The sequence below is a fragment of the Ceratotherium simum genome, chromosome 6 (assembly GCF_057802395.1).
Source record: "Ceratotherium simum simum isolate JZ-2026a chromosome 6, ASM5780239v1, whole genome shotgun sequence".
In the NCBI taxonomy this organism is placed as follows: domain Eukaryota; kingdom Metazoa; phylum Chordata; class Mammalia; order Perissodactyla; family Rhinocerotidae; genus Ceratotherium; species Ceratotherium simum.
Window position 1 is genome coordinate 56,201,246 of NC_141905.1, and position 21,228 is coordinate 56,222,473.

Here is a 21,228-nt window from a genome sequence, read left to right on the forward strand (position 1 = left end):
CATTCAATGATATTTCTGCCACAGATACACAACCTGACTTTAATCATGAGGGAATATAGAAAAATTCAATTTCTGGAACTTTATACAAACATTTGGTCTACATTCGTCAAAAGAGGTAAGGTCAGGGAATACTAAGAAAGAATGAGAAGTTGTTTCAGATTACAGTTGACAAAATTGATATGACAATGTGTTGCAACATGGGACCTGCACTGGTGTCTGAACTGGACACAATGGATATCACTGGGATTTATTGGTGAAATACAAATGAAAACGAGGGTTTGGTGGTCATCATGCATCAGTATTAATTTCCTGATTCTGAAAGTTGTATAATAGTTATATAAAACGATCACCTTGTGTTTAGGAAATACATGCTAACATATTTCAGGTCTTTGGAACATCAACTCGGCAATTACTCTCAAATAGTTTGAAGTAAAAGAAATTCCTTGCATGTACCTGTGATTCTTCTATACATTTGTGATTCCCCAAAATTGTATAAGTATATACGATTTATATATTTGAGTCGACAATGACTATACAAGCTATACAAGCTCTAGACAAAAAAGAACTGATATTGCCAGTGGACCTCTGAAAAAGCGCTCAGCTTCAGTAATCTTCATGGAAATGCAAATTAAAACTACAGTGAGAAATTGTTACATACTCACTAAATGGTTAAATTGAAAAAATAATAGCTATACTAAATGTTGGTAAAGAAGTGAAACTGGCACTCTTATAACAAAATTGTAAATTGGTTCAACCCTTTGGACAATTTTTGGCAGTAGTTACTAAAACTTAAAACATGCACAGCCAGCAATTGCACTCATAGAGGTATATACTGAAGAAAAATGCAATACATTAGGATACAAAAAGGATATGTACAGAAATGTTTGTAACAGCCCTAAAATGTCCATAGCAATATATTTGAAAAAATAAATTTTGGAACAGTTATAAAACACTATGCAGGAAGCATAACTTAACTATTTCTATTTGTATAACACGAAACATCATAACATAATATCATAGACATAATATTAACTGAAAATGCTAGATACTAAAAAACACTTATATGTTTCCTTGTATTTAAAATACATTATATCTTTTTAAAAAACAGGCAAAACTAACTTACGGCATGATACAGAATACACTTAAAGAGAGGGTGCAGGTAGTGAGTAGGGGAGACACAAAGGGGTTTCTGGGGTCCTGGAAATTTCTTTCTCTTGACCTGTGTGTTGGTTATATAACATATGTTTATGTGATGTTTCATTTAGCTGCACATTTAGTGTGTAACTTTCTTTCTTGTATTATGCTTCAATGAAAAAGATTATTTAAAAGGAAACAGTTCTAATTCACAAAGCATTACCCTAATACCAAAACCAGACAAAGAAATTACAAAATAAGAAAGATATAGACCAATCTGTCTCATGAACACAGATGAAAATTTCTTCAACAAAATATTAGCAAGAAAATGAAATCCAAAAATGTATAAAAAGAATCATACACCATGACCAAGTGGGATTTATCCCAGGTATGCAAGGCAGGTTAAATATTCAAAAATCAATCAATGTCACCCATCACATCAACAGACTAAAAAAGAAAAATCACAGGATCATGTCAATACATGCAGAAAAAGCATTTGACAAAATCTAACACACATTCATGATTTTAAAAATATCAGTAAATTAAGCATAAAGGGCACTTTCTCAACTTGATAAAGACTACAAAAACCTACAGTAAACATTGTACTTAATGGTAAGAAACTTGAAGCTTTCCCACTAAGATCAAGAAAAAGGCAAGAATGACCCCTCTCAATGATACCTACTGAAAGTCTCTACTAATGCAATAAGGCAAGAAAAGGAATAAAATCTATTCATCTTGGGAAGGAAGATATAAAACTGTCTTTGTTTGCACTATGTAGAAAATCTGAAAGAAACAGCTACAACAAAAACTCCTGGAACTAACAAGCCAGTAGGGCAAATTTGTAGGATACAAGATTAATATACAAAAATCAATTGCTTTCCTATATACCAACAATGAACAAGTGGAATTTCAAATTAAAATCACAATACAATTTACATTACCATCCCCAAATATGAAATACTTAGGTATAAATGTAACCAAATAAGTACAAGATCTATATGAGGAAAATTATAAATCTCTGATGAGCAAAATCAAAGAAGAACTAAATAAACGGAGAGATATTCCATGTGCATGGATAGGAAGGCTCAATATTTTCTAGATGTCAACTCTTCCCAACTTGATCAATAGATTCAAAGCAAACCCAAACAAATTATGAGTCAGTTATTTTATGGATATTGACAAACTTATTCTAAAGTTTATATGGAGAGGGAAAAGACCCAGAATAGCCAACACAGTATTGAAGGAGGAAAGCAAAGTTAGAAGACTATAAAGCTACAGTAATCAAGACAGTGTGGTATTGGTGAAATAACAGATAAAAGATCAATGGAAAAAAATAGAAAGCCCAGAAATAGGCCCCATAAATATAGTCAACTGATATTTGACAGAGGAGTAAAGGCAATATGATGGAGCTAAGATAGTCTCTTCAACAAATGGTGCTGGAACAAATGGACATCTATCTACATGCAAAAAAAATTAATCTAGACACAGATCTTACACCTTTCATAAAAATTAACTCAAAATGGATCACAGACCAACATGTAAAACACAAAACTATTAAGCTCGTAGAAGATAGATGAGCTTGGGTATGGTGATGCCTTTTTAGATATAACACAAAAGACAAAAATCCATGAAAGATATAAATGATAAGCTGGACATCATCAAAATTTCAAACTTCTGCTCTGTGAAAGATAACATCAAGAGAATTAGACAGTAAGCCACGTACTAGGAGAAAAGTATTTGCAAAAGATATATTTGATAACTTGTATACAAAGTATACAAAGAACTCTTAAAACTCAACAATAAGAAAACATCCTGATTAAAAAATGGGCCAATGACCTTAACAGACACCTCACCAAAGAAAATATACAAATGTCAAATAAGCATATGAAAAGATGCTCAACATGATATGTCATCAGGGAAATGAAAATTAAAACAACAGTGAGATACCACTATACACCTATTAGAATGGCCAACATCTGAAACACTGACAACACCAAATGTGAGGGAGCATGTGAAGCATTGAAAGTCTTATGCAGTGCTGGTGGAAACACAAAATCATATAGCCACTTAGGAAGACAGTTTGGCAGTTTCTTACAAAACTAAACCTACACTTACCATATGATACACCAATCATTCTCCTTGGTATTTACCCAAGGGAGTAGAAAACTTTGTCCACACTAAAACCTGCACTTGGATTTTTTATAGCAGCTTTATTCATAATTGCCAAAACTTGAAAGCAGCCAAGATGTCATATCAAGCCATAAAAAGACACGGAGGAAACTTAAATGCATATTATTAAGTGAAAGAAGCCAATCTAGAAAGGCTACATGTTGTATGATTTCAACTAAATGATTTCTGGAAAAGGCAAAACTATGGACACAATAAAGAGATAAGTGGTTGCCAGGGATGGGGGGAGGGTGGATAGGCAGAACACAGAGAATTTTAAGGAATTGAAAATGCTCTGTATGATATTATAATGATGGATATATCTCTATACATTTGTCCAAACCCATAGAATGTACAACACCAAGAGTGAACTCTGAGGCAAACTATGGTCTTTGGGTGGTTACGATGTGTCCATGTAGGTTCACCCCTGGTAAAAATTGTGCTATTCTAGTGAATGACGCTGATAATGGGGGAGGCAATGAATGTGTGGGGGTAGCAGTGTGAGATGTTTCTATACAGTCCTCTCAATTTTGTTATAAACCTAAAACAGCTCTAAAAAAATAAAGTGTTTTAAAAAAATAACCTGGACTATATAAAAAATTGTTCAAAGAAATTAAAGAAGAACTATATAAATGGAAAGACATCTCATATTCCTCTGTGAGAAGACTTAATATGGTTAAGATGACAATACTTCACAAATTTAGATGCAAATTTAACATAATTCCTGTAAAAGTCTCAGATGGCTTCTCTTCAGAAATTGACAAGCTGATCCTAAAATTCTTATGGAAACTCAAGGGACCCAGAATAACAAAAATAATCTTGAAAGAGAAGAACAAATTTGGATAGCTCACATTTCTCAATTTCAAAATTTAACTACCAAGCTACTGTGATTAAGACACTGTGGTACCAGTATAAAGACAGACATATAGTTCAATGGGATATTAGGCATATTAGATGTAAAAACCCTCATATTTATAGCGAGATGATTTTTTTCAATTGTGCTAAACCTGTTCATGGAGAATGAACGGTCTTTTCAACAAATGGTCCTGGGACAATAGGATATCCACATGCAAAAGAATGAATTTGGACCCACACCTTGCAGAATATACAAATTTAACTCCAAACAGATCAAAGACCTAAACTTAAAAGTTTAAAGTACACAGAAAACATGGGTGTAACTCTTTACGACCTTGGATTAAGCAATTGAGCAACAAAAAAAAAATGATGAATTGAACTTCATTAAAATCAAAAACTTTTGTGTTTCAAAGGACAGCATCAAGAATGTAAAAAGACAATCCAAAAAATGGGAGAAAATATTTGCAAATCATATATCTAATAAAGATCTTATATCTTGAATATATAAGAAGTTTTAAAACTCAATAATAAAAAGACAAATGGCTCAATTCAAAATTAAGCAAAGGGTTGAATAGATATTTCTACAAAGAAGATATACAAATGGCCAATTAGCATAGGAAAAGATGCTTATCATTAACAATCAGGGAAATGCAAACCAAATCACAATGCGATACCACTTCACAACACCAGGACACCTATGATCAAAAGGACAGATAATAATTGTTGCTGAGGATGTAGAGAAATTGCAACACTTAGGTCTTGCTAGTAATAATGTAAAATGATGCAGCCACTGTGGAAAACAGCTTGTTGTTTTTTCAGTAAGTTAACGTAGAATTCTCCTATGAGAATTCCAGCAATTCCACTCCTAGGAATATACTTAAAAGAATTGAGAATATATATTCACACAAGAACTTGTACATGAATGTTAATAGTAGAATTATCCATAATAATGAAAAGATGGAAACAATCCAAATGTCCATCCACTGATGATGGATAAATAAATGGAGTATATCCAAAAATGAAATATTATTCAGCCATAAAAAGGAATGAAGTACTAATACATCCTACAACATCAATGAATCTTGAAAACAATATTCTAAGTGAAAGAAGCCAGACACGAAAGATCATTTATTATAAATTACAAGTATAAGAAGTATCCAGAATAACAGACTTATAGAGACAGAAAGTACTTTAGTGATTGCCCAGGGCTGTGATAGTTGGGGGAAATGGGAGATAACTGCTAAAAGATATGGGTTGATGAAAATTTCAGAAACCGATTATACCAATGGTTGCAAAACCGTGAATACACTGAAAACAACTGAATTGTATACATTGAATGGGTGAATTGTATGGCATGTGAATATGTCTTAATAAAGCTACAACTAAAAACTTAAGCTAGACTCTAAATAATATACTAAGGCCAGAGAAACAATGCTGTTTCAAATGCAGTATTGAGGAATTAGCCATTTGTAATTGAAACAGCACTGACTTTACAGTTTGCCGTAACCTCTGATTAATGAAGAGGCTTCAAAGCATTAAGGAATCCCCTCCCAAATGCATTTAATGCACCAAAAACTCATGTAGGTGCATCTTTATGGGAAGGTGTCAACACCCTTAATCAAAATCTCAAAATAACTCGACCCCAAGAAGAAGAAAAATCATTGTCCTAGTTGGAGAAAAGGTAGACCGTGGGGATAATGTACTTCTTCCCTCTAGTTTCTTCAAACAATTCCATCTCCTTCACTGCACTCAATCTCAAACAAATGATTTGAACAGTCCAGCTCAAATCCCATGGAGAATTCTTTGAATGTCTTCTCCTTCAGCATCTTTGACTCACTTCCCACTTTGCCTTAATTTATTTTTCATTTCTTCCTACTGCTGCAAAGTGCTTGAATAAATAATAGTGGCCTCAGAGGAAGGTGTTTCCTTCTCCAGAATTAGATCTTTTCAGTGTGTTCAGGATTCTGCCTCTCCTCGGTTCAGTGAGGAACTTGCACCTACACAGATGTACTTATGGGATCTATCTTACCCTTCTCACATGGACTTTAAACCTGACTATACCATTATTCAAATTCACCATCCAAATCTTACCTTCCTTGCTTAAGCTTCTCACATAGAACATCTGGTTTCATAAGTGAGATTTCCAATGCAAGTCCTTATAATTTGGCTCCCTTCCTCCCTTCTTTACTAAAACTGCTCTCTATAAGTCTCCTCTGACACAAACTCTAATCAAATTCAATGTCTTTATCAGGTGTAGCATTCTTCATTTCCTAATTTTACCTGATACATTTCCTCTATAATGTTGCTTCAACTTTGACTTCCATTGGACTGCACAGTTGATTCTCTTCCTAAAATCTGTGAAAATGACAAGATGAACAATCTTGATTTTATGTCCAATTCCTCTGTTTCCATGGTCCAGACTCATCAAAACAATCTAATGACATGAAATATCTTCCAGTTGGTCCTTGAGTTCAGTCCTCAACATACAGATCATTATACAAACACCAAGGTTAATTTTCCCTAATAATTATCCACATTCCATACTAGTTCTGGCTCATTACATTTACCTAATCAAATTAAAACTTTCCATGCCAACATTCAGGTTTACAGGTTACTTGAGAGACACCAACCTCCAGCACCATATTTGCCCAAATTCATTTTTGGTTATGCTAAAGGAAGTTCTCTCTTCCATCTCCCTAATCTATTTGCCAAATAAACCTTTTAACCTCCTTATACATTATTCAACCTATCTGAAATTCCCTACCCTGTACCCCATTTCAAGTATTTCAAAATCTACATGAAACCTCATGACATACAGGAAACCCCCTAGGTTAAACCCTTGTTCTCACTCCCCTATATATCATGTAAATGATACAATGATCATTTCCATCTTCATTGTATGGATTGATGTTCTGTATTTATTATCCTGCTTGCAATAGTCCCACTTCACATGAGGTGTGCATTCTGTTTCTCCTCAGTTAGATTATCAAAACTTATTGAAAAGGATCCATGTATTCTAAATATTTATTTATCTAATTATTTAACAATTCATATTAAAATCTTCCATGATTCTCAGTATAGATCCATGTTCACCATAACTGTTAACGTGCTTTTACAGAAGTACTCGCCTGACCAATTAAAAATCCCTACTGTATTAGTCAGGGTACTCCAGAGAAACAGAACCAATACATGATATATGTATATATATGTATATTTAGAGAGAGAGAGAGAGATTGATTTACTATTATAGCAATTGGCTCACACCATTATGGAGGCCAAGAATCCCATGATCTGCTGTCTGAAGCTGGAGAACCAGGAAAACCAATGGCATAATTCAGTCTGGGTCCAAAGGCCTGAGAACCAGGGGAGCCAATGTTCAAGAACTGGAGAAAATGGATGCCCCAGTTCAAGCAAAAAGCAAATTCACCCTTCCTCTGCCTTTTTGTTCCGTTCAGGCTCTCAACATATTGTATAATGCCCACGTACATTGACGAGGGTGATCTTCTTTACTGAGTCTACTGATTCAAATGCTAATCTCTTCTGGAAATATCCTCACAGACAAACTCAGAAATAATGTTTTACCAGCCATCTGATCATGCCTTAGCCTAGTCAAGTTGACCCAAAGATTTAACCATCACACTATTAACTGTAGAACTAGTCAATGAATCACAAAATGCAAAAGCAATCAAGTAAGTGAGCTATCATTAACATTTTACCTGTTCCATTTTGATCAGAAAACATTCAAGGAGTTTCCGAGAATCGTTACTGTCCAGGGATTTTTAGTGTTCTTTTATTTTCTCCAAAATACAATTTTTTAAGTTAGCATAATTTTAAGAAATTTGTCACAAGTTCCTGGGAAATAATCAATGAGCAGGAAAATTATTGCAGATCTAAAAGAGAAAAAAATCTTTAATGAATAAAACCATTCAATGGAGAAAAATATACCATATCCAAGTCATGGCTAGAAACTGGAGCTACAAAGATGCATAAAAGATCGTCTTTATACTGCACATATAGGTTTTACTGTACATACAAAATAATTCTTTATGCTGATTGAAAGATGAAGAAGAAAGCTCTGATCAGGTAATCGAATATGATAATCATTTCCTAAGCTCACACATAATTTCTGTAGTATAAAAGCATGTTCATATCTATTTTCTCATTTTCTACATCAATTCTTTCCTACAACCTTCAGATATAGAATGGCATGAACTGCTATGATTCATATTTTGTGTGATGAGTACAGAACTTAAGGGAGTATGGGTAACCTGATGTGGAGCACAAAGTTAAAACCAGCTGTCTCTAGTTCTAGCAAGTAGCTTTGAAAGTAGAATTAGTAATTTAGAACTGAGGAGCATGAATGTACCACAAACCCAACATTGTATTTTAGGTCACTGTCTTACACAATGTAATAGGTAACTGTACCAGAGAGGTAAAATGACTTACCTAGTATCTCATAACTATCATTTATGCAGAGTTCAGGAGAATGCAGCTAAGCACAGGGCAAAATTGTGATGTTTGTTGGTGGTTCATACACCATAAAACTCAATTTTTTTCACTGTATTATATTGAGACCATAAAGGTTGATAACATTATGTAATTTCAGATGTACATTATTATTTATAAATTTCTGAATAGACTGTGTCGAGCTCAACACCAGTAGTCTAATTTTTATCTGTCACCATGCATATGTGCCCCTTCATCCCTTTTGCCCACCCTCCAGCCCACTTTTTCTCTGGTAACCACTAATCTATTCCCTTCATCTATGTGTTTACCTCCCACAAATGGTGAAATCATGCAATATTTGTCTTTCTATGTCTGGTTTATTTCACTTAACATCATACCCTCAAGTTCCATCCATGTTGTTGCAAATGGGATGATTTTGTCTTTTTTGTATGGCTGAGTAGTAGTCCATTATATATTAATACCACATCTTCTTTATCCATCCATCTGTAGCAGGGCACTTGTGTTGCTTCCGAGTCTTGGCTATTGTGGATAATGCTGCAATGAACAAAGAGGTGCATAAATATCTTTGGATGGTTGGTTTCAAGTTCTTTGGATAAATACCCAGTAGTGGGATAGCTGGATCATATGGTACTTCTATTTTTAATATTTTGAGAAATCTCCATACTATTTCTCATAATGATTGCACCAGTTTTCATTCCCACCAGCAGTGCATGACGGTTCCCTTTTCTCCACATCCTCTCTAACATTTGTTATTTTTTGTCTTGGTATTTATAGCCATTCTGACAGGTGTAAGGTGATATCTCATTGTAGTTTTGATCTACATTTCCCTAATAATTAGTGATGTTGAACATCTCTTTTCACGTCTCTGTTGGCCATCTGAATATCTTCTTTGGAGAAATGTCTGTTCATATCCTCTGCCCATTTTTATTGTGTTGTTTGTTTTTGTGTTGTTGAGATGTATGAGTTTTTTTTATATTTTGGAAATTAACCCCTTGTCAGGTATATGATTTGCAAATATTTTCTCCCGGTTGGTGGGTTGTCTTTTTGTTTTGTTCATGGTTTCCTCTGCCTTGCAGAAGCTTTTCAGTCTGATATAGTCCCATTTGTTTATTTTTTCTTTTGTTTCCCTTGCCTGATTAGACATGGTATTCAAAAAGATGCTGCTAATACTGATGTCAGGAGTGTACTGCCTATATTTTCTTGTAGGAGTTTTATGGTTTCAGGTCTTACCTTCAAGTCTTTAATCCATTTTGAGTTAATTTTTTGTGTGTGGTGTCAGATAATGGTCTACTTTCATTTTTTTCATATGGCTGTCCAGTTTTCCCAACACTGTTTATTGAAGAGACTTTCCTTACTCCATTGTATGCTCTTGGCTCCTTTGTCAAAGATTAACTGACCATTGATGTGTGGTTTTATCTCTGGGCTTTCAATTCTGTTCCACTGATCTGTGTGTCTGTTTTTGTTCCACTTCCATGCTGTTTTGATTACTATATCTTTGTAGTGCATTTTGAAGTCCAGGATTCTGATGCGCCTGCTTTGTTCTTTTTTCTCTTGATTGCTTGGGCTATTTGGCATCTTTTGTTGTTCCGTATAAATTTTAGGATTCTTTGTTCTATTACTGTGAAGAATGTCTTTGGGATTCTGATTCGGATTGCATTGAATCTGTAGATTGCTTTATGTAATACGGACATTTTAACTATGTTTATTCTTCCAACTCATGAACATGGAATATCTTTCCATTTATTTATACCTTCTTTAATTTCATTCAATAATATCTTATAGTTTTCAATGTATAGTTCTTTCACCTCTTTGGATAAATTTACTCCTAGATGTTTTATTCTTTTTGTTGTGATTGTAAATGCGATTATATTCTTGACTTCTCTTTCTGCTAGTTTGTGTTAGTGTATAGAAATGCAATCAATTTTTATAAGTTGATTTTATGCCCTCCAACTTTGCTGTAGTTGTTATTTCTAATAGTTTTCTGATTAATTCTTTAACATTTGCTATACACAGAATCATGTCATCTGCAAACAGTGAGAATTTCATTTCTCCCTTTCCATTTTTGAATACTTTTATTTATTTTTCTTGCCTAATTGCTCTGGCCAAAACCTGCAGAACTATGTTGAATAGAAGTGGCAAGAGTGGGCACCTTTGTCTTGTTCCTGTTCTCAGAGGGATGCCTTTCAGTTTTTCATCGTAAAGAATGATGAGTTTGCTGTATGTAGCTTTATTATGTTGAGCTACTTTCCTTCTATAACCCTTTTATTGAGAGTTTTTATCATAAATAGGTGTTGGATCTTGCCACCTGCTTTCTTTGCATTTTGAGATGGTCATGTGATTTTTATACCTTATTTTGTTAATGTGGTGTATCCCGTTGATTATTTGTGGATGTTGATCCATCCCCGCCTCCCTGGAATGAATTCCACCTGATCACCGTGTATGATCTTTTTAATGTAGTGCTGTATTTGGTTGGCGAATATTTTGTTGAGGATCTTTGCATCTATGTTCATCAGCGCTATTGGCCTGTAATTTCCCTTCTTTGTGCTGTCCTTGGCTGGTTTGGGTATCAGGGTAATGTTGGCCTCATAGAAGGAGTTAGGAAGTGTTCTGTCTTCTTTAATTTTTTGGAAGAGTTTGAGAAGGATAGGTATTAAATCTTATTTGAATGTTTGGTATAATTCTTCAGAGAGGCCATGTGGTTCTGGGCTTTTGTTTTTTTGTGAGGTTTTTGATTACTATTTCAATCTCTTTACGTGTGATTGGTCTATTCAGATTCTCTATTTCTTCTTCATTCAGTTTTGGGAGGTTGTATGTATCTATGAATGTATCCATTTCTTCTCAGTTATCCAATTTGTTGGCATTGAGCTTTTCATAGTATTCTGTTATAATCCTTTGTATTTCTGCAGTATCTGGGGTAATTTCTCCTCTTTCATTTCTAATTTTATTTATTTGAGGCTTCTGTCTTTTTTTCTTATCGAATCTGGCTAATGTGTTTGTCAATTTTGTTTATCTTCTCAAACAACCAACTCTTAGATCCATTGATTCTTTATAGTGTTTTTGTTTTCAGTTTCTATTTCATTTATTTCTGCTCTAATTTTTATTATTTACCTCCTTCTGCTGACTTTGAGCTTCATTTGTTCTTCTATTTCTAGTTATGTTAGGTATTGTTTACAATTACTTATTTGATATTTTTCTTGTTTGTTGAGGTGGGCCTGTACTGCTTTGAATTTCCCTCATACTGCTTTTGCTGCATTCCACCTGAGTTGGTATGATGTATTTTCATTTGTCACCAGGTATTTTTTGATTTCTCTTTTGATTTCTTCATTGATCCAATGGTTGTTCAGTGGCATGTTGTTTAGTCTCCACATATTTGTGACTTTCCCAGCTTTTTTCTTGTAAGTGATTTCTTGCTTCATAGCATCGTGGTCAGAAAAGATGCTTGATATGATTTCGATCTTCTTAAATTTATTAAGGCTTACCAACATATGGTCTATCTTTGACAATGTTCCAGGTACACATAAGAAGACTGTGTATTCTGTTTTGGGATGGAAAGCTCTATATATGTCTTTTAAGTCCATCTGATCAAGTGTTTCATTTAAATCCACTATTTCCTTGTTGACTTTCTGTCTGGATGATTTATCATTTGAGGTAAGTGGGGTGTTGAGGTCCCCTAGTGTTACTGTATTGCTGTTCATTTCTCCCTTTAGGTCTCTTAATACTTGTTTTATATACTTGGTTGCTCTTGTGCTAGGTGCATATATATTTAGAAGTGTTATGTCCTCTTGGTGGAAAGTCCCTTTTATCATTAAATATTGCCCCTCTTTGTCTCTCATTTTTTTATCTCGAAGTCTGCTTTGTCTGATATAAGTAGAGCAACATCTGCGTTCTTTTGTTTGCCATTTGCTTGTAGCATCTTCTTCCGTCCCTTCACTCTGAGCCTATGTTTGTCTTCAGAGCTGAGATGTTTTCCTGGAGGCAACATATTGTTGGGTCTTGTTTTCTAATCCATCCAGCTACTATGTGTCTTTTGATTGGAGGACTCAATCTGTTTATATTTAGAGTGATTATTGATATATGAGGGCTTAATACTGCCATTTTATCTCTTGTTTTCTGGTTGTTCTATGTTTCCAATGTTTCTCTTCCTTTGTATTTATGACTGCCATTTCATTTTGGTGGTTTTCTGTGGAGGTTTTCTCTCTTTTGCGAATTGTAGCTCTGCTCTGACTTTTTGTTTAGTGGTTCCCCTGAGCTTTGTACGAAAAATCTCATAGATGAGATAGTCCATTTTCTGATAGCCGTTTATCTCAATTAGCATAAGAATGTTCCACCACTTTCCTCTTCCCCTTCTGAGTTCTTGTTGTCACACATTATTCTGTTTTGTGTTGTGATTTTGTCACTAAGTTGAAGTGTTCAGAGTTACTTTTGATGCTTTCCTCCCCTTTATCTTTAAGTTATAATTAAGTATTTGCTACTCTGTTCTGACAGAGAACTGCAGTTTTCTGATTTTGTTTGTCTATTTATCTCCATGCTCAAAGCTTTGTAGATCTTTGCCTTTTTGTTTCAGGTATTAGTGAATCCTTAATCATTTCTTGTAGGGGAAGTCTAGTGGCAATAAACTCCCTGAGCTTTTTTTAATCTGGGAAAGCTTTCATTTCTCCATCATATCTGAAGGATATTTTTGCTGGATAGAGTATTTTTGGCTGAAAGTGTTTGTCTTTCAGTATTTTGAATATATCATTCCATTCTCTTCTACCCTGTAAGGTTTCTGCTGAGAAATTTGCTGAAAGCCTGATAGGGATTCCTTTGTAGGTTATTTTCATCTACCTTGATGCCCGTAATATTTTTTCTTTGTCATTGACTTTGTCAGTTTTACTATTATATGCCTTGGAGCAGGTCTTTTAGCATTGAAGTAATTAGGAGTTCTATTGGCTTCACTTGTTTGTAAGTCTAGTTCCTTCCCCAGGTTTGGGAATTTCTCAACTATTATTTCTTTGAACAAGCTATCTGTTCCTTTCTCTCTTTTTTCTTCCTCTGGAATACCCATAATCCTTATGTTGCCTTTCTTGAGTCAGATATTTCTTGAAGGATTTTTTCATTTTCTTTAAATCTTAGATCTCTCTCCTCCTCCACCTGAAGCATTTCTATGTTTCTATCCTCTAAATCAATAGTTATTTCCTCCATAATTTCAGCTTTATTTCTTAAGGATTCTAGATTATTTTTTATCTCATTAATTCTGTTCTTCATATCCAGAATTTCTGCCTTTATTTTTTAAATAATTTCAATCTCTTTGGTGAAGTATTCTTTCTTCTCATTAATTTTTTTCCTCAGCTCATTGAATTATCTTTCTAAGTTTTCTTTTAACTCCTTTGCTTCTTTATCACAGCTATTTTGCATTCTCTGTCATTTAGAGTGTATAATTCTGTGATTTCAGGTTCATGTTCTGGAGATTTGTCATTTTCCTTCTGTTCTGAATTGTTGCTTTAGTTTCTCATGGTGTTTGATGAACTAATCTTTTCCTAGTGCATTTGTGGTAGTATCAGGTCACCGATTCCACCTGTTATCATTGCAAGGAAGCAGGAGCCATGTTTCTGATCCCACGCCATCTGCTGGAAGTAGTGTGGGTACAGTGGGTGCTCCCACCATCCAGGAAAGGGTTTGCACATGGGCTCAGGTCTGTCACTGTGCGAAGGTGTATTCTCACTTGAGGGGCTGCAGTGGTACTATGGACACTCACACTGGCTGTGTTTGCATGCACACATAGATCTAGTGCCATATCTTCTTATACTCACACTGGCTGCTATGCTAGGTGGGCAGGGCTTCTTCATGGTGTCTGAGCATGGACCACTCATTGGGACTGCGGCAGCAGGATGGGCTCTCCCACTGGACAAGAAAGTGTTTGCACATGGGCACAGGGCTGCCACCACCCCTTCCCACAGTTTCACTGAGGCGTAGTCCCACTTTCGAGGCTGCAGCAGTACTATGGGTGCTCACATTGTCCAGTAAAGCATTCATGCACATGTACAGGGCTGCCGAGGAAGCAAAGGGGTGTGCTCACCTATGTCCACTACTCCCCATGGAATCAGTCCATCCACCTCAAAATGTATAACTGTGTGGGTCTCTCAGGCAATCTGTTGTGCTGTTTCGGTATCCTACCTTCATCAATGAATATCAATTTAGTTGCAGTTCAAAGGGGGAAAGATAAAGGGAGCATTTCACTCCTCCGTGTTGCTGACATCACTCAAAACTCAATCATTTTGTCATCCCCAAACTGGTTATCTTGTCAGCTAAGATCCCAGCTGAAGCATCAAACACCCTGACTCTATCCAGAATTTCCTGGCACTGTCTGTGCTCTCAAACTTTCTCCCTCCTTGATATCCTAAATTAGGATATTATTGTCAATGTAATGAAGAGGTTATTAAATGTTATTGCATGACAAGCCTCGTGGGTAATGAATGCATTTCACCAAGGGCCTGGACGGCTATTGAGTGCAATGGACATGCTTTTAGGGCAGTCACCAAAACACTTTAGGGAAACTAGTCTTTGGGGTTTAATTGAGAAACTACTGGACAGGGAACCAATGGACTTGAATTCCAGCTCTACGCTTGGGCATTTGCTTACTTGTTTGTAAAATAAACGGTTAGCTATTTTACCCAGATGTTCACTCCGTGACACTAAGCTCTGGGCAGGACTATGGTATTCAAACATTCATTTCACAGCTTGGTCCATACAGAATTTTGGACTTGTTGGAGAAAAGAGCATAAATGTTTTCTCAGAAAGAAAGGATCTTGGCCTTAGTTGGATTCATGGGGATTTCAGAGTCCTGATGTTATTGTTGAATATTTGCATTAAATTTAGAAAATTCTGATCTCTGTAATCAAATAATTATGGAAAATAATGGAGCATATCACATTGCAGGGAGCACAGCTCAGGATAAAAGTGAGATCACAGGGTGATGCTAAAGAATTGGAAATATTTTTTAAATACCATTAAAATATACACATAAAAGTCTTTGTCTTTGAGGTAACAGGAAACGGTAATCTCTAAAGCAAAACTTAAATGAAAATTACCCAATCAGGTAAATTCAGCATACCTAATATCAACACATTGCTTTTCCCTGCAACATGAATTGATCATCCCATCATATCTAATGTAATAATGGTTTCTCCAATACCCCATTCACATTCACTGTCTGTATTTATACCCTTCTAACCCACGGTACCTGTTATTTGGGAGGGAAAACTTGAAAACTAAAGTGGTAATTTTCTTTAAAATATAGTATTAGGTTCATAGCAACATTTAGTAGAAAGTATAGAGAGTTCCTGTATACTCCTTCCACCCACCCATGGACAGACTTCCTCACCGTAAACATTCTGCACAAGAGTAGTACATTAGTTGCAATCGATGAACCAACACTGATACATCATCATCAGCTGAAATCCGTGGTTCACATTAGGGTTCACTCTTGATGTTGCGTGTTCTATGGGTTTTGACAAATGTATAATAACCTGTATCCACCATGATAGTATTATACAGAATAATTTCCCTGCCCTAAAAATCTGATCCTCTTACTCATCCCTCTCCCTCCCTCTATTGCCTGTCAACAACTAATCTTTTTGTTTTCCGTAGTTTTACCTTTTTCCTGAATGTCATGTAGTTGGAATCATACAATATGTAGCCTTTTAAAGTTGGCCTTTTTCCACTTAGTAATATGCATTAAATGTTCTTCATTTCTATTACAGTTGTTTGATGCTAGCATTTCTTTTGAATCCTTCTTAGAATTGCCATCTCTCTGGCTACATTACCCATCTCTTCTTGCATATTATCTACTTTTCCCCTAGAGAGCTCAGTATATTAATCACAGTTATCTTAAATTCCTGGTAAGATAATTCCAACATCCCTGCCAAATCAGAATATGGTTCTAATGCTTGCTCTGTCTCTTCAAATTGTGTTTTTTTGCCTTTAAGTATATCTTGTAATTCTTTGTTGAAAGCCAGACATGATGTACTGAGTAAAAGGAACTGTAGTAAATAGTTTTTTAGTAATATGGTGATAAAATATTGGGGTAGGGGAAGTACTCTATAGTCTTATGAATAAGTCTTAGTATTTAGTGAGCCTGTGCCCCTGGATTGTGACATTTCCAAGTGCTTCTCAATCCCCCACCTCAGGTGGGACAGGAAAGTTAGCAGAGTCTGGAGTTGGGTACTGTAGTGCTTCATTATCTGCAGGGGACACATTCAAAGACCCTCAGTGGATGCCTGAAACCATGGATAGTATCAAACCCTATATATACTATATTTTTTCCATACATACATACATACATACGATAAAGTTTAATTTATAAATTAGGCACAATAAGAGAATATCTGAATTGCCAGCATCACTATTCTTGTGCCTTGGTGCCATTATTAAGTAAAATAAGGGTTACTTGAACACAAGTACTGCGATATCACTACAGTTGATCTGATAACCAAGATAGCTACTCAGTGAGTAGCAGGCAGGTATCATATACAGTGTGGAGACACTGGAAAAAAGATGATTCATGTCCTGGGCAGGATGGAGTGAAATGGAACAGATTTCATCACTCTCCTTAAAACACTGCACAATTTAAAAGTTAGGAATTGTTTATTTCTGGAACTTTCCATTTGATGTTTTTGGACCATGGTTGACTGTGGGTAACTGAAACCATGGAAAGTGAAACCATGAATAAGGGTGGATGACTATATTTACCTTTCCCAAGATTGCTTAGGTTCTCATAAAATATCAGTAGGTAGGTTTCTGGAACACAGTTTCTCTTGAGAGCGGGTCTTGTTAAGAAGGGCAGAATGCCCTGGGCCTATTTCAGAATGGCTATTTTTCCCTTCCCCTGCCAGAAGCAAGAGAGAATTTTTCTCTAGTCTTCACTGGGAGAATGTAGTAGGGCTCCTAAAGGCAGAATTCTCAAAAGTGAACCCTTCTGTTCCCTTTAGAGACAACTTATGGTTAGGGAATACAGGGTAAAGCATTATTATTAACACTTTAAATCTAGCTAAGTAAAATTTTAAAAAGCATGTTATAACCTCGCATTTGCAAATTCTGCAGAATTACGTGGTAGCACATATTTCTTAAACTATTTAAAAATCAATCCAGTAAGTAACACATGCTGATAGTTTTAAAATAATCTCTTGTTTACAGAGAAATCACAATTGATGAGGCCTGAACCAAGAGATACCCAGGCCATTAAAACCACAGATACACATCATTCCTGGTGGGAATTGTAGGAAGGCGCCTTGCAAGAAACTCTCAGATGTGTCAGTGTGGCTGACTATACAAATACAGTCAATAAAGTGAGAGTAAACGTCTCTTGTTTCATGCTCCATAAGGATGTCATGAGCTCATCCCCACGCTGTCCACTTGACAAGTTTTCCCTGGTGAAATGTTCTGGAATAGGTAACCGATTTATGCTATGCGAAAACATCGCTCTTTAACTCTTTGAAAAATGAGACTCAGCCTTCTACCTTTATGATGTAATGATTTGAAAATAAAGAAAGTTGGGGAAGAACAGGATTAAATGACCATTTTTATTCACTCTGTATGCACAATCATGGGTGTACACACACACAACAAGCATAGATGCACAAAAGCTCCCTTGGCTCTCTGCTTCAAACCCTCCCTCCTCCACATGAGGGCTGGTAACCACTGCCCATAATGACAGATTTCATGCCCCTGAAATGTTTGTAAGGACAAGCTTAGAGAAGAGAACAGTCTGTTAAGGTCAGAGTTATAGAGTACAGAATCACTCAAAATTCTTTTCTCTCAACTCCTCCACAAGGCAGTGGGATTCCTCTTGAACTCTCCTCAGTGCTCCTCTTCTCCATCCCCAAACTCCACAGGGTCAGAAGGGAGAAGAGCTGCATCTCCCTCAATCTCTTTCCATTGCTAAAAATGATTCCTACCATGAGGGGAAACCAAAATTGTAAGAGAGGTCCTAGGCAAGGAAGAGGAAGCTGACACCGGGAGCCTCGTGGGTGAGCCAAGCTCTGTTGAGGAGATCCTTAAATTCCTGTTTTCCATCCTTCTAACCCCCATTACCAAAGCTGAACATGTGCATACACACCTACCACGTCTTTTATTAAGTCTTTCAATCACTGGGAAACTGCCTGTACCAGAAAACTCCTCTACCAGATGAGTCAGAGCCTCCTTCACTGCTTCATATCCATACCCCACCACAGTGGGATTCATGCCAAAATACGGAGTGAACACAGGGCCATAGACTTTTGAGAGCTGGGAAATGGAAAGCAGGTGAACAAAGAAAAGTATTCTTTTTTTGGTGTACATATTCTGCCTGATTCAGACAATGATCATCCTATTTTTGATGTTTTTATTCTGCCACATAAAAATTCAAATATTTATGAATTTTATACATAAACATGAGATCATCGGCATAGCTGTGATTTATTGAGGGCTTCCGAAGTACCACGCAATTCCCTGGGCATCTGATACACAGCTTATAATTAATCCTCACATCAACGATTAAGTTAGGTTTACTTACACCATTTTACAGGTAAAGAAACTGAAGTTTAGAGATCCAAAAATTGACTTTTATTCCCTGGGTCCCACAACCAATAAACAGCAGATCCTAATTTGAACCCTGCTTGCTTGATCTCTGACTTCTGAGCAATTTATTAGTCCCCAGTGCCCACCATGGGACCAATAAATAGCTGACTTCTTCAGGATCACCTGTAAATTGCTTTCCATTGGTATTTTAATTCAGTAACTTTTTGAGAAATACCAGAAATCTGTATTTTAAAATATCATCCCAGATGATTCTACTGCCCAGCCCAGTTTGGAAACTGCTGGTGTTATTAAAACAGAAAGAGAGCGGGCACCAGAGAGGTAGTGCCAGGACCTGTAGCATCTCATGGAAGAACAATTTCTTCCATTCTGCAGCACTCATTGGGCTCATACAGCAGCTTTTTGGAGATTTAAAAGGACTTTGGCCCAACCAGAAAACCTCTCTAAATAACGTTTTGTTCACTTGACCACTTACCCACTTCCTTAACACCAGGAGTAATTCACTCTCAGAGAACTTTAATTTTCATGTGTAATTGGAACATATATGTAAAACATATATATACAGTAAGCACAGTAGATGACTTCTTGAGTAAAATCTCTACTCACAAAACACCCCCATTGTCGTTTATCTTCAGGCAAAAAATCACAACAAATGACTGAAACAAGAAGGGCAACAACACCCCCCCTTCTTTTACCTCTTTACTATTTTGATTCTACCTTAAAATGGTTAAATATTTCTCCCCTCCCAAAATGTATTGTTTCATTCCACTATTTCTGACGCTGACAGAAAAAAAAGCAATGGAAATATCAAAATCCACAGGGAGTATTTGCTGTAAAATTATCTATTTTAATTCTTTAGTTCCAAAATTATGTTTTATTTAAAAGTGAGCATTAATTTCCTTACACTTTGTAAGCCACCAGAGAGCATAAAACATGCTTATATTACTTAAGGATTTGCTGATATCCTCAACATCTAACTGTAGGACATTTCCAATAATTGGGAGAGGAGTGGCACAAGGCAGGAGCTTACTATTCCTGGAGCTGTTTCCAGAGTGAAAGGAGAAGCAAACAGGAGAGATAGACTATGAGGACCACAACCGGGTCCAGTGATGCCCTCTCTTCTTATGTAGACAATTGCAAATCTGAAATCTAAAGCTTTTATAACACTCTCCGCTAATTCAACTTGTGACTCTTTCACGTATAGTGTGATAAGACAGCTACATCGGCTCTAATCTGTTCTCAGTGGAATTGGGCATACAGATAAAGATGAAAGTAAAATGTTCTTTAACATTGTTCTCCTTTTTTCCAATGTTCCACCATGGAGATTCTGGCTAAATTGGTTATGAGTGGGGCAGAGGTGTTCATAATTATTTTAAGAATACACCGAGGTGATTTCAATATGCAGCCAGGATTAAGAAATACTAAAGTAAATTATTTGATCCAAAAATTGCTGAACACTCTAGATTCTCAGACTGATGAACTATTGGGAATTTATGACTTTGCATTGTATTGCAATGTATCCTATGACTTGTATAGTAAAAAAATGGTTAATCTGTAACTTTTCATCAAACACTACCATACTATAATGCATAATGACATTCTGATGAACAATGAACTGCATATATGTTGGTGGTCCCATATATTGATGCCATATAGCTTAGGTGGGTAGTAGGCTATACCATGTAGGTTTGTGTAATTACTGTAGGGGAGGGAGAAATTTTCCTCTGCGCTTCTAGGTTTTTCAGTCTGGACTAAGAATTAAATTGACATGACACAGATTAACATGAGAAAAAAATAAAATTTTAATAACATATATGCATGGGAGAAACCCAGGAAAACCGAGCAATTCACCAAAATGGCCAAAGCCCTCACCTTAAATGCCATCTTCAGCTAAAGACTAAAAAATTTTGGGAGTAGAGAGAGTCAGGGACTTCAAAGGGAAGGAAGGCAATTCATACATAGATGAAAAGGAGAAAATATTTGGAAAACAGTGTTTGTTTGCAAACACAGAAACAGAAAAACACAGAGGAAGGCCAAAAAACAGGCTTTTCTAGG

The 21,228-nt window shown here is 36.0% G+C and overlaps 1 pseudogene; it reads right to left on the bottom strand.

Annotated features, from left to right (window-relative positions):
* Positions 1-7,421: 7,421 nt before the first annotated feature.
* The window catches only part of LOC101406291 (cytochrome P450 2C19-like), a 29,157-nt pseudogene continuing 15,350 nt past the window's right edge, over positions 7,422-21,228 (bottom strand).